The 12253-nt window shown below is 42.2% G+C and overlaps 1 non-coding gene across 1 annotated transcript; it reads right to left on the reverse strand.

The window, feature by feature from the left end:
- Positions 1–7942: 7942 nt before the first annotated feature.
- Positions 7943–8049, reverse strand: LOC118913024 (U6 spliceosomal RNA). The gene has a single exon (XR_005025049.2). It is a non-coding gene; the product is annotated as a U6 spliceosomal RNA (small nuclear RNA).
- Positions 8050–12253: the final 4204 nt, after the last annotated feature.

Consider the following 12253-nt stretch of genomic DNA (forward strand, 5'->3'; position numbering starts at 1 on the left):
CTGAAAAGAGTCAGACCATCACCAACACCCAATCCACAAGCCTTTTCTATGAACTAACAACCCATCCCCAGACTTCCCATTTTCTCGTTAGCCCACCCCCTTATGTGTTGCCAGGGTGAATTTAGAGAACTCTCTTTCCTTGAGACCCCTCATAAATGTGTCCTGTTTATTGAGTCTTGCAGATAAGTTGTGTGTTAACTGGCCTTGCTGCTGGTGAAGCAGAAGCTTCCTGTCCCAGGTCTTAGTCCTTTTCTGCTAGCATCTGTAAAAGCTTAATTACCCTTTTATTTTAAAGATCTCTCAGCACCTAGAATTTTTGATTTGCCAGGTTGTTATAGTCGGTAGATAGCCAGACATGAGCAGGGAGAGGATTGGGACTTCCGCTGGTGCTTACATTCTGTTAGATGCTTGTTTATGTTCTGAACATCCCATGTAAACTATCTCAGGATGAAGGGAGAGAAACCCTAACCCTAACCCTAACCCTAACCCTAACCCAAATGAAACACGGGACAGACTGCTTAATCATTGGGAGATACCAGAACTTCCAAATCTGACTAGCTCCAACACGGAGGAGAAGTTGACCCTAACTTCATCTCAAAGTACATTATACGCTCATTTGCATACTAAAAATCATACCACTTGGCACTATGACAGTTCAAAGGAAAACCATCAAAGGAAAAGGCAGTTTCCTGGGACCCCCACTATTTGCAGGGGTGGGGCTTTTAGAGCAGAACAAGCCTAAACCCCATTGGGAATAGGATATCTAATACTGTGTATGACATTATACTCACTTCTGATTCTTTTACAGATAAATGTGGCATTATTGCAAGAGGTCTTGGGTCTTGTATGCTACTGGAGAGTGTTTATCCCACACTTGGCACAAATTCTGAGGCCCTTATGCTGTTTGGCACAAAAGAGCATTAGGTGGGGCTGGGATGAAATGGGTGTATCTACCTTCACCATTGCAAAGCAGACAGTCAAGGCCATGAACGGCTTGAGTGAGATGGGTCCATCCAAGACATGTGAGCTGGATGTCCATGTGACTGAAGACAGCTGTGGCTGGGGCCTCTGGCAGCTGTTTGCAGGCCATTTGCCATTGTCATCCCCAGGGAATGATGAAGCAGACAGGTGGCCCAAGTGCATTGTCTAGCAGGATAGCCTGCCTTGAGGCAGAAGATAATGTAGTCTGTAGCCCATTGGTGGGGCCTGCTTTGACCTTTGAAGAAGCCAGCAGAGCCCTGGCAGAAGTGCATTGTGTGTCCGAGTCCCACAGCAACCTGGAGGTTACATGTCCTTGGGAATTTCATCACATGGATAAGAGACGGCTGGCCCTTCTGGCACCTTGGGGACAAGGCCTAGATGCTGGCCTCCTGTGTGTTCCTGGAGTAACAGCAGAGTGGCCCCTAAAGATTATGGTAGTGTACCTACCTGCTGTTTACAGCAGGAAGGGAGAGCATTTTACCAGAGAGTTTCATCTTATCATTGTGGCCAGTGCATGTGCCTCCTGCAGCACTACCTACAAACCCCTCAGTTACCCCCAGAGGGAGAAGGGTGAAGGTCTGGTGTACTAGACCAGGACAGGACTCCCTTCCTGACTTGATGGACAAGATTTGTCTATGTTGGTGTCATTAAAATACGTGTCTTATTGCCCTTAAGGTTAATCTCTTCTACAGTCTTTGTGGATTAGGTATGCCCCCTAGCCACAGCTGCTGCTTGCTAAATATGCACATAGCTCCCTGCCAGCTCAGCTAACTGGCCTCCTGTAGAAAGTGTAACACAGACTCCATCTTAGGAAGACTGACTGAATACAGCTGTATCCTCAGGCTTGAGGATTGTCATGGTTTTATTGTTATCTGTATCATAATTTATGTTGTTATTTGTATGTTGTCAATAACCTCTGTTGCTGCTGTGGAATCTGGTTATAGTGCTCCAGCTTTCTTGCACAGGGAATATCGCGGAAGATTGTGGGGACATAGATTGTGAGGCAAACATCCTGGAGGGGTGGAGTGTGGGGAAAATGGATCTTTCTGACCAGGATTCCCACCTGGCCTTAGCAGCACTCACTTTGTATATAACAAGAACCTGTTTGCACATTTATGGTATGTTTACCGGCGACAGAGCCACTGGTCAGTCATGGGAGTGCCAGCCCAGGGGAGGAGTGTAGAGGAAACATCCTTTCTCTCCCCCTCAGTTCCTGGTATGTAATTGGTCAGGTGTCTGCCAGTCACCAGAGACCCACTCACAGAGTTCCTCTCAGAGAGAGGTAGCAGGGATCTTGGTGCCTTCCTGGGAGAGTGGGGAGGGAGACATGGAGCCCCAGGGCTCCTAGAGGATTAACCTCATGCTGGGGAGCAGAACTTATAGCCATCCTGGGGAACACATTTGAGCCAGCCATGTGTACTCAGCTGCCTGGGACCACCATGGAAATAAATGTGGTATGCTCTTTTAACTCCAACTTCTGGCCCTTACCTTTACTCAGTCTCCCCAAATTCATAGATAACTTGCCCGGGCAGGGAATCCCCTCCTCCCGGAGCTACACCAAAATATCCTCACTATACTCTGAGAACACTGGTTCCTCAATAATAAAAGAGTTTACATGAAAACTATATTGTGCAAAATACATGATTAAACAAATGTAAGAAACTTGAGAATTGTTACTTGAGAATTTCTTAAACTCCTACTATGCCAATTTCAACTTTGAATATCTGGTAGGTGATAGTTAATGCCATGCCTCTCAGGCAGTTTTTTCAAGAATATTTTGGGGGCTAATATTACAGAAAAGCCATTTGACTTGGTCAGCTCTCCTTCCTAGACAATTTTGATATTACTAGAACCACCCCAGGGTGGGACACTCTTACAGTGAAGTTTCAAGCAATTGGGCAAGAGAATGAGGAAGGAGAAGGGATGATTCCTGGGCAAAGAGATCAAATTCTCTAAACCCCACCATTCTGCAGCTATTGAACCATTTGTGGGTGGAGCCAATCCTTCTAGCAGTCAGGATAGACACCTCATTGGGCTGAGTGTTCATCTCTCCAGAGATACCTAAAGAAAGAACCCCACCTCCATCAGCAACAGGAAATCCACATTCTTCAGATCATTGACAAGAAAGGAGGACTATAAGAAGCCTGGGTCTCAAACATACTGTGTAAATCAATAAGCATGCAGCAAAACCTCTCTATTGGCAATGTGTTCTGGAGGGGGGAAACAGAAGGAATTTAAAAGGTACATTTCCCACCTCCCTTGAAAGTTCAATGGGAACATAGTTTTCTAAAACAACAAAACATGTATAAAGGAGGGAACCAAAGCTTTTCTGTCCCACACACGCCGTCCACTTACCTGCAAATGTAGTAATCTGGGAGTCTCTCTTGTAAGGGCGGTAGCAGCCTTGCTGGTGCCTAGGGCTAAAGTAGCCAGTGGGCCCCAGAAGAGCCTGCCTTCTTTGTACTGATCAGAATAAATCCACAGTCACTGCTTTCTCTGTTTTTGCTATTTGTTCTCAAGCAAAATTCCCATTGATTTACGAATGCCCACTGCCCACACAAAAAACAACTTCTGGAGGAGAATAAAGGCCACAATGTGCCAGGAATTGAAAGCTGCCTCTTTGTGTTAATTGGATGAGAATATAAATGGTAAAGGATATGAACAATGTGTGATTACTCCCACCCTGGGAGGTAATCCAGCCGGCAGTAGAAGTCTGTGTGCCTGGAGGGGAACTGGAAGAGAGATTCTCTCAAGGAAGTTTCGAAGAAGACTATTCATCAGAGACCTTGGCTTCCAGAAACTGGAAACAGAAGAACAATAGGAGACTGACTCCAAGTGGGTGTCTGACCCTGAAAAATTCAATCCTAGTACTGAAGCTGGGGCCGCAGAGCCAGGATCCGAAAATACAAAACCAGGAAGAAAAAGAGCCTGGCACTTTTTATCAATTATCAAACATAATTTTCATAAAAGCTCATTCTTTTGAATGACCACGGTCATTCTTACAGGGCTGAGGAGAGAAATAACTTGCTAAATTAACATAGCTGTGAGTGGCAAAACAAGCATCTAGGGTTCCTTAGCCTTTCCCTTGTTAACAGATAAACTGAGGTATAGTAAATTGTTTAAGAATTCATTTGTGCAAAAACTGATTCAAATTGGCAGCTCCAAACCAGAAGTCATGTAGCTCTGTGGGGAAGGGGGTCCCCCTCCTGGAGCAAGTCCCCTATGAACCTGGTGAAACTAAAGTAAGGCAAGGGAAAAGGCAGGCTGGGAGAAACTGTTTTTATTCCTCACAGATTGCTCAAATTCACTGGCCAGGCATGGCTCCATCTGTTCCTCGTGGCCACGGCACGCACACTCCCCAAGTCCTTTCTCCCTGGTCCCCACTAGCAAAGCCCACACCATGCTCCATTTTCCTGCAGCCATGGTGCACTCTCTACTTCTCTACCTGCCACTTGCAGGAGGAAATCCATGGGCCAGTCCTTGGTAACCAGCAGACACCTGATCAATTAAGTGCCAGGAACAGAAGGGAGGAGAGAATGGCCATTTTCTCTCCACCCCTTGCCCAGATCCTCCTAAGGCTGCAGCAGTCAACATCCACTGATATTTAAAAGGCTAAGGCCAGGTCAGAGATTCTGGAAATTCTGCCAATTACTCCACAAGTGGTTAGGAGTGTTGAGTCACAAGGGTCCAGGGGAAAGGTTTATATAAGGAAAGTGTGAAATGAAGAAAAACTGTCTAGCTGTAGCTTACTGCCTAGTTGGCTGTTGTCCTTAGTGTTTTGATTTTGTAACCTTGAGGTATTTACAGGCTTAGATTTTGGTTTGCTTAACTAGGCCCCCTTGTTTAACACCCTGATGACAATCATTTTCCCATGGCCCAGAACCATTGCCTAGAACAGTCCCTTCTACATGGCTTCTCTTTAAGTTTTTAAAGTCACATGGGTAACACATGAGTTTGGTCTCTTCATTATAAACAACAAAAACATAAGTAACACAAACTCTTAGCTATTACAAATGAGGTTTAACTCCTACTGGGCCATCACCGCTAATCCTGTCTTCTGAAGAAACAACCACTACTACCCTTGGCAACTCTCCTTCCAGAGCATCTCCTTATATTTATGTTCATAGATGTGTACCCATGAAAACAGGTAGTACTGTGTTATGGGAGTAACTTTCATATAAATGGCATCATATATTGTTCTGAAGCTTGTTTTTTGAACTCAATAATACATCTTAGAGATCTTTCTCTGATAGAACATGCTGAGCCGTCTCATTCATTATAAACACAGCAATACATTCAGCAGCCCAGCTGTGCTGTAACTTACACAGACATTCCCATATTGTTGGACAGTTAAGTGGTGACTGGCTTTTGTTAAGGAATCAGTCTTACCATGACATGTGATGACCCAAGCACATCTAAGGACCCAAGATAGGACAGATCTCTGAGAATTATTTGAGAAAACATCCCAGAGGAGAGAGAGATGCAAAGTATGTAACCAAAGCTGAAGCGTTAGAATTCCTGTCTGAAGATCTTTGATCCTGCTTACCCCAGGGGCCACAAATCAGATTCGCTGGAAACTGAGAAGTTATTATTAAAGCAAAACACAGCCAATCTTCCAGTTTAGAGAAAATACCAAAAATAGAAACACATTTAAAAGAGTAGTAAATGTAAAATGGAATAGCTGCCATGGAAAACAATATAGAGGTTCCTCAAAAAATTAAAAATGGGATTACCAGATGATCCAGCAATTCCACTTTTTGGTATATACCTAAAAAATTGGAAAGCAGGGTCTCCGAGAAATATTTTTACACTCATATTCATAGCAGTGTTATTCATGGGAGCTGAAATGTGAAAACTCAAGTGTCCATCAACAGATGAATGGGTATGCATAATGGTATATACCTACAATGAAATATTATTCAGCCCTAAAAAGCAAGGAAATTCTGCAATTTCCTTGGATGAACCTTGGAGACCTTATGTTAAGTGAAACAAGCCAGTTACAAAAAGACAAATACTGTATGATCCTGTAGCTCTAGGATGAAGGGTGTTCCCAGCCTGGGGTGAGTTCCCTATGAATCTACCGAAACCAAAGCAAGTCAAGGGAAAGGACAGGTTGGCAGGAAGGTTTTTATTCCTTACAGTCATGAGCCAGACTCCCATCTATCCATCCCCTCCTGCAGAGGTGTGCACTTTCCTTCCCTACCTGCAAATGCCAGACCAGTTAGGTACCAGAATGGAGGGGAGGAGAGAATGGCTCTTTTCTCTCTACCCCTTGCCCAGATCAATCAGAGGCTCTGAACCTATCCATTGATATGTAAATGGATTAGCCCAGATTCTGGAAATTCTGCCATTTGTCCCACAGATCTCATTTCTATAAGGTACTAAAAGTAACCAAAATCACAAAGATAGAAAGCCTTGTGGAGGTTGCCAGGTGCTGGGAGGAAGGAAAATTGGGAGTTAGTGTTCAATAGGTGTAGTTTCCCTCTTCAAAGACAAAAAGAGTTACGGAGATGGATGGTGGTGATGGTTGCACAGCAACGTAAATGTATTTAATGCTGTTGAACTGCGCACTTAGAAATGGTTAAGATGGCAAATTTATGTTATATATACTTTAACAAAATAAAAACAAAAGAAAACAAAAACGTGTAGTCAAATCCTCCCTGAAGTAATCAAAGCAATTAGTCTTTCAAGACTGAGTACTCCATACACTCAGAACCCAAACAAACTTGAAAGGGTAATATTGATGAAGTATGTGAATTTCAGCTTTAGGAACAAAACAAAGAGAGCTTGGATGCTGTCAGGGCTACTCATTTTATATATTTATAATATTTTTCTTCCTTTTAAGCAAATGAGAAAATAGATTAGTTCTGTATCTGATCCATAAAGGTGTTAGAGAGACATTAGCTAAGGAAATCCATTGATGTGAACAAGTGGAATCTCCTACCCTGGAGAAAGAGGAAATTAATTTTTTTTTCTTGATTTATATGTGGATACCACATTTCTCTCTTTATTATTATTATTTTTAATAAAATGCTGAAGTGGTAGGTAGATACAAGATAAAGGTAGAAAACATAGTTTAGTGTTGTAAGAGAGCAAATGTAGATGATCAGGTGTGTGCCTGTAGACTATGTGTTAATCCAAGCTAGACAAGGGCAATAAAACATCCACGTATGCAGAAGATTTCTCTCAGAACAGGGGGGGTGAGGTTCTAAGCCTCACCTCTGTTGATCCCCAATTTCTCACCTGATGGCCCCCCTGTGACTGTGCCTGTCTTAGGTTGTTCCTCCCTTGAGGAATCTTACCCGTCTCTGGCTAACCAGTCATCTTCCGGGGCCATACAGGGAAATGTGAAGTTGGTAAGTGAGAGAGAAGCCTTATTGTTAGAAAAGGTTAGCTTTTTACTTCTTTGCATATTTATGTCCTGTGGCTTCTATGCCCAGCATTTGTCTTGAGGTATCTTTACCACTTGGAAGATTTATGATACTCGGTAAATTTGATATGAGGCACGAATTCTATTTAAGGGTTGTAATTAGGAAGGAAGAAGAAAAGCTATAGAAGTAGCAAGCGGAAGAAAACATGGGAAGATTGATTATTTCTTTGACATATCTTCTTGTAGAGTAACTTCAGCATATATAGGTTTTAAGCTACTACTTAAATTACGCACACACATTAACATAATAGGAGTATAGTTACATAACCAAAGCATATCTGTAATTACCAGCCATCTCCAGTGAAACCAAGAAAACCATTTAGGCACCTTAGGCATTTGTGAAAACTTATCTATGATATGGTGGATATTGTCCAACTGAACTTGAACAGTCTGAGAGAAATCAGACAAATTAAAACAACCCATTCCTGGGGACTGTTCACATGCCATATGTTCTTTTAACAGTAAATAGTCTGTAGTTGTAAGACTTTGGAGCGCTACAATTTGCACTTCTCCAAATTCTTGGTTGAGTTCCAAAATATGGAACGCTTCACGAATTTGCGTGTCATCCTTGCGCAGGGGCCATGCTAATCTTCTCTGTATCGTTCCAATTTTAGTATATGTGCTGCCGAAGCGAGCACAGGAAATTAATTTTATTCACCACCCTTACTAGTCCAGTGAATCCTGACTGCATGAAGTTCCTAAGGAATATGTTTTATTCTGCTTATTTCCCACCAGCTATGCCCAGGGAATGTCTGCCTATCCTTCCTAACTCTGCCCAGATGCACTCCTCCATGACTTCCCCTTTCCCCCAAACCAATTTCAATACCAGCACAGTGGTACACACATATCTATATGTTTATGATTTTTATTTTGAAATCTCTTTCAAGAAGATTTATTAATTCAGTCTCACTCGGTCCTTTCTCTGGTGTTGAGATTTTGCTTTGAATCAGGTTCCCCTGGCATCTCATGTTTGTATGTGGCACCTTCTTGTGCCCAGAAGCTCTACTCTCTGGAGCTGCTCAGACCCTAGAGTGATGTCAGGGGTTGCAAGAGAGTCGTGCTGGTGCCTGGGGGGAGGAAAGAGCTGTTTCCTATTTCCCAGCTATTATGCCTGTCTCTACTGCCAGAACCAGTGGGCTGAACACACAGGTGTAAGCCTCTCTGCTTTGTGTTTGTAGCTGCTGTAGGCGGGGCTTCCCTGTGGCTGGCCTGACACCAGAGCAGGGGCTATTGGTTTGCAAGCCAGGTGCATGCTAGCCGGGAGGAAAACACAGCAGGCTGTGTATTGTGGTGGGGAGCCTTGGAGCTGTGTAGCCAGCCAGGGGGATGGAGCACCTGAAGATCAGTTAAGTTCTCAACCTGCTGGACAGAGTGCACCTGAATTTTGTCTACCTGTCCTTTCTCCTGAGCAGTAAGTTCTGTGTAATCCTTACCTCTTTCGAAACCCTCTCGCTGTTAGGAATTCTTTCAGACTGCCCACCCAGCTCAGCCGGACATGAATTATTGTTTTCCACAAGCAGCTGGAATTTCCATCTCTCCAGGTAATCTGCCTGTCTTAGCTTTCCAACCCCACTAATCACCAGAGCATCATGCAATGTAGGATTGTGCTCTTCAATGATTGGATAGCACTAAGGAATTGGGAATGACTAAGCCTACACAAGGACCCCATGACATTTTGTATGTGGGGAAACTGAGGCACAAAAAAGCTGATAAATACACCTAAGGTCATGAACTTTCCTAATGGAAATGCCAGAAGTGGTTTCTAATCTCCTGAACCTCAGCATAGCCCTTGAGACAGCCAGGAGATTCCCACACAAGAGATACCCCACCAGTTGTGGGGTATTTCCTCACCCAGCACCAGATGGCAAAACAGAATCTCCAAGAGTAAGACCAAGAGCTTTTATTTACCAAAAGGAAATATACTTTAGGAAAGGTGAAAAATTCTGAAAAACAAAAAGAAGAACAAAAACCACATGATCATCTCCATAGATGCTGGAAAAGCATTCAACAAAATTCAACATCCATTCACGACAAAAACTCTCAAGAAAATGGGTATAGAGGGCAAGTAGCTCAACATAATAAAGGCCATATTTGACAAACCCACAGCCAACATCATACTTAACAGTGAGAAGCTGAAAGCTTTTCCTTTAAGATCAGGAACAAGACAAGCATGTCCACTCTCCCCACTTTTATTCAACATAGTACTGGAAGTCCCTGCCACAGCAATCAGACAACACAAAGAAATAAAAGGCATCCATATTGGCAAGGAAGAAGTTAAACTGTCCCTGTTTGCAGATCACATGATATTGTACATAAAAAACCCTAAAGAATCCACTCCAAAACTACTAGATCTAATATCTGAATTCAGCAATGTTGCAGGATACAAAATTAATACACAGAAATCTGTTGCACTCCTATACACTAATAATAAACTAACAGAAAGTGAAATCAGGAAAAAAATTCCATTCACAATTGTATCAAAAATAATGAAATACCTAGGAATAAATCTAATGCAGAAAGTGAAAGACCTGTACGCTGAAAACTACAAGATGCTCATGAGAGAAATTAAAGAAGATATCAATAAATAGAAACACATCCCATGCTCATGGATAGGAAGAATCAATATTGTCAAAATAGCCATCCTGCCTAATGCAATCTACAGATTCAATGCAATCCCTATCAAAATATCAACAACATTCTTCAACCAACTAGAGAAAATAATTCTAAAATTCATATGGAACCATAAAAGACCCCAGATAGCCAAAGCAATCCTGAGAACAAAGAGTAAAGCTGGGGGGATTACGCTCCCAACTTTAAGCTCTACTACAAAGCCACAGTAATCAAGACATTTTGGTACTGGTACAAGAACAGACCCATAGACCAGTGGGACAGACTAGAGAGCCCAGATATAAACCCAACCATACATGGTCAATTAATATATGATAAAGGAGCCATGGACATAAAGGGGAAATGACAGTCTCTTCAACAACTGGTGTTGGCAGAACTGGAAGGCTACATGCAAGAAAATGAATCTGGAATATTGTCTATCCCCACACACAAAAGTAAACTCAAAATGGATCAAAGACCTGAATATAAGTCATGAAACCATAAAACTCTTAGAAGATAACATAGGCAAAAACCTCCTGAATATAAACATGGGCAACTTTTTTCTGAATGCATCTCCTCAAGCAAGGGAAACAAAAGCAAAAATGAACATATGGAACTACATCAAACTTAAAACCTTCTGTATAGCAAAGGACACCATCAACAGAACAAAAAGGCATCCTATATTATGGGAGAATATATTTGTAAATGACATATCTGACAAGGGGTTAACATCTAAAATATATGAAGAACTCACATGCTTCAACATCCAAAAAGCAAATAACCTGATTAAAAAATGGGTGGAGGATATGAACAGACACTTCTCCAAAGAAGAAATTCAGATGGCCAACAGGCACATGAAAAAATGCTGTACATCACTAATTATCAGGAAAATTCAAATTAAAACCACAATGAGATATCACCTCACACCAGTTAGGATGGCCAGTATCGAAAAGATTAAGAACAACAAATGCTGGCGAGGATGTGGAGAAGGGGGAACCCTCCTACACTGCTGGTGGGAATGTAAGCTAATTCAACCATTGTGGAAAGCAATACGGAGGTTCCTCAAAAAACTAAAAATAGAAATGCTATTTGACCAGGGAATCCCACTCGTAGGAATTTACCCAAAGAATATAATTTCTGAGATTCAAAAAGACATATGCACCCCTATGTTTATTGCAGTACTATTTACAATAGCTAAGATATGGAAGCAACCTAAGTGTCCATCAGTAGAAGAATGGATAAAGACGATGTGGTACACCTATACAATGGAATACTACTCAGCCATGAGAAGGAAACAAATTCTACAATTTGCAACAACATGGATGGAGCTGGATGATATTATGCTCAGTGAAATAAGCCAGGCAGAGAAAAACAAATACCAAATTATTTCCTTCATTTGTGGAGTGTAACAATGAAGCAAAACTGAAGGAACAAAACAGCAACAGACTTATAGACTCCAAGAAGGAACTAGCAGTTACCAAAGGGGAGGGGTGGGGAAGGCGGGTGGGGAGGGAGGGAGATGGGGATTTAGGAGTATTATGATTGGCACACATGGTGTTGGGGGGTTCATGGGGTAGACAGTGTAGCACAGAGAAGGTAAATAGTGACTCTGTGGCATCTTACTACACTGATCAGCAGTGACTGCAATGCCGTATGGGGGGGACACAATAACAGGGGTGAATGTAGTAACCACACCGTTTTTTCATGTGAAACCTTCATAAGAGTGTATATCAATAATACCTTAACATAATAAATAAATAAATAATTCTATATTGGTCTCTTTAATTAGGCATAACAACCTCTGTAACTGCATAATTGTCATCTTTTTTAAACTTCCAAACATTTTAGTCATTCCTAATTTCAAAATGAATTCACAAGACCCTGGGGAAAAGGGATATCTAAGCCCAACACTTAAGTCATCTTCATTATCAAGTCTTTATCCAGCAGTAGCCCACCTCAACTATGAGCAGTGCACATAATGAAGAGTCCCTGCTCTCTGAGGGGTTATGATTAGAACAGAATCTCAACCTGTATTGTTCATGCAACTCTCCCAGCAGTGCCGTGAGCAGAATAAGTGATTAACAAGAAGCAGTCTTATGCAGTGGCTGGTGTCATCAGGAGTTTGTTTTACAAGTGGGAAAAGCAAAGCATTTCCGAAGGAGTAAGCTGTCTGCCCCAGGTCACCTACTGCTACTAATAAAAACAGCAGCCCATACGGAGCACTTAGTAAGCTAA

Source organism: Manis pentadactyla, chromosome 8 (assembly GCF_030020395.1).
Source record: "Manis pentadactyla isolate mManPen7 chromosome 8, mManPen7.hap1, whole genome shotgun sequence".
NCBI lineage: Eukaryota > Metazoa > Chordata > Mammalia > Pholidota > Manidae > Manis > Manis pentadactyla.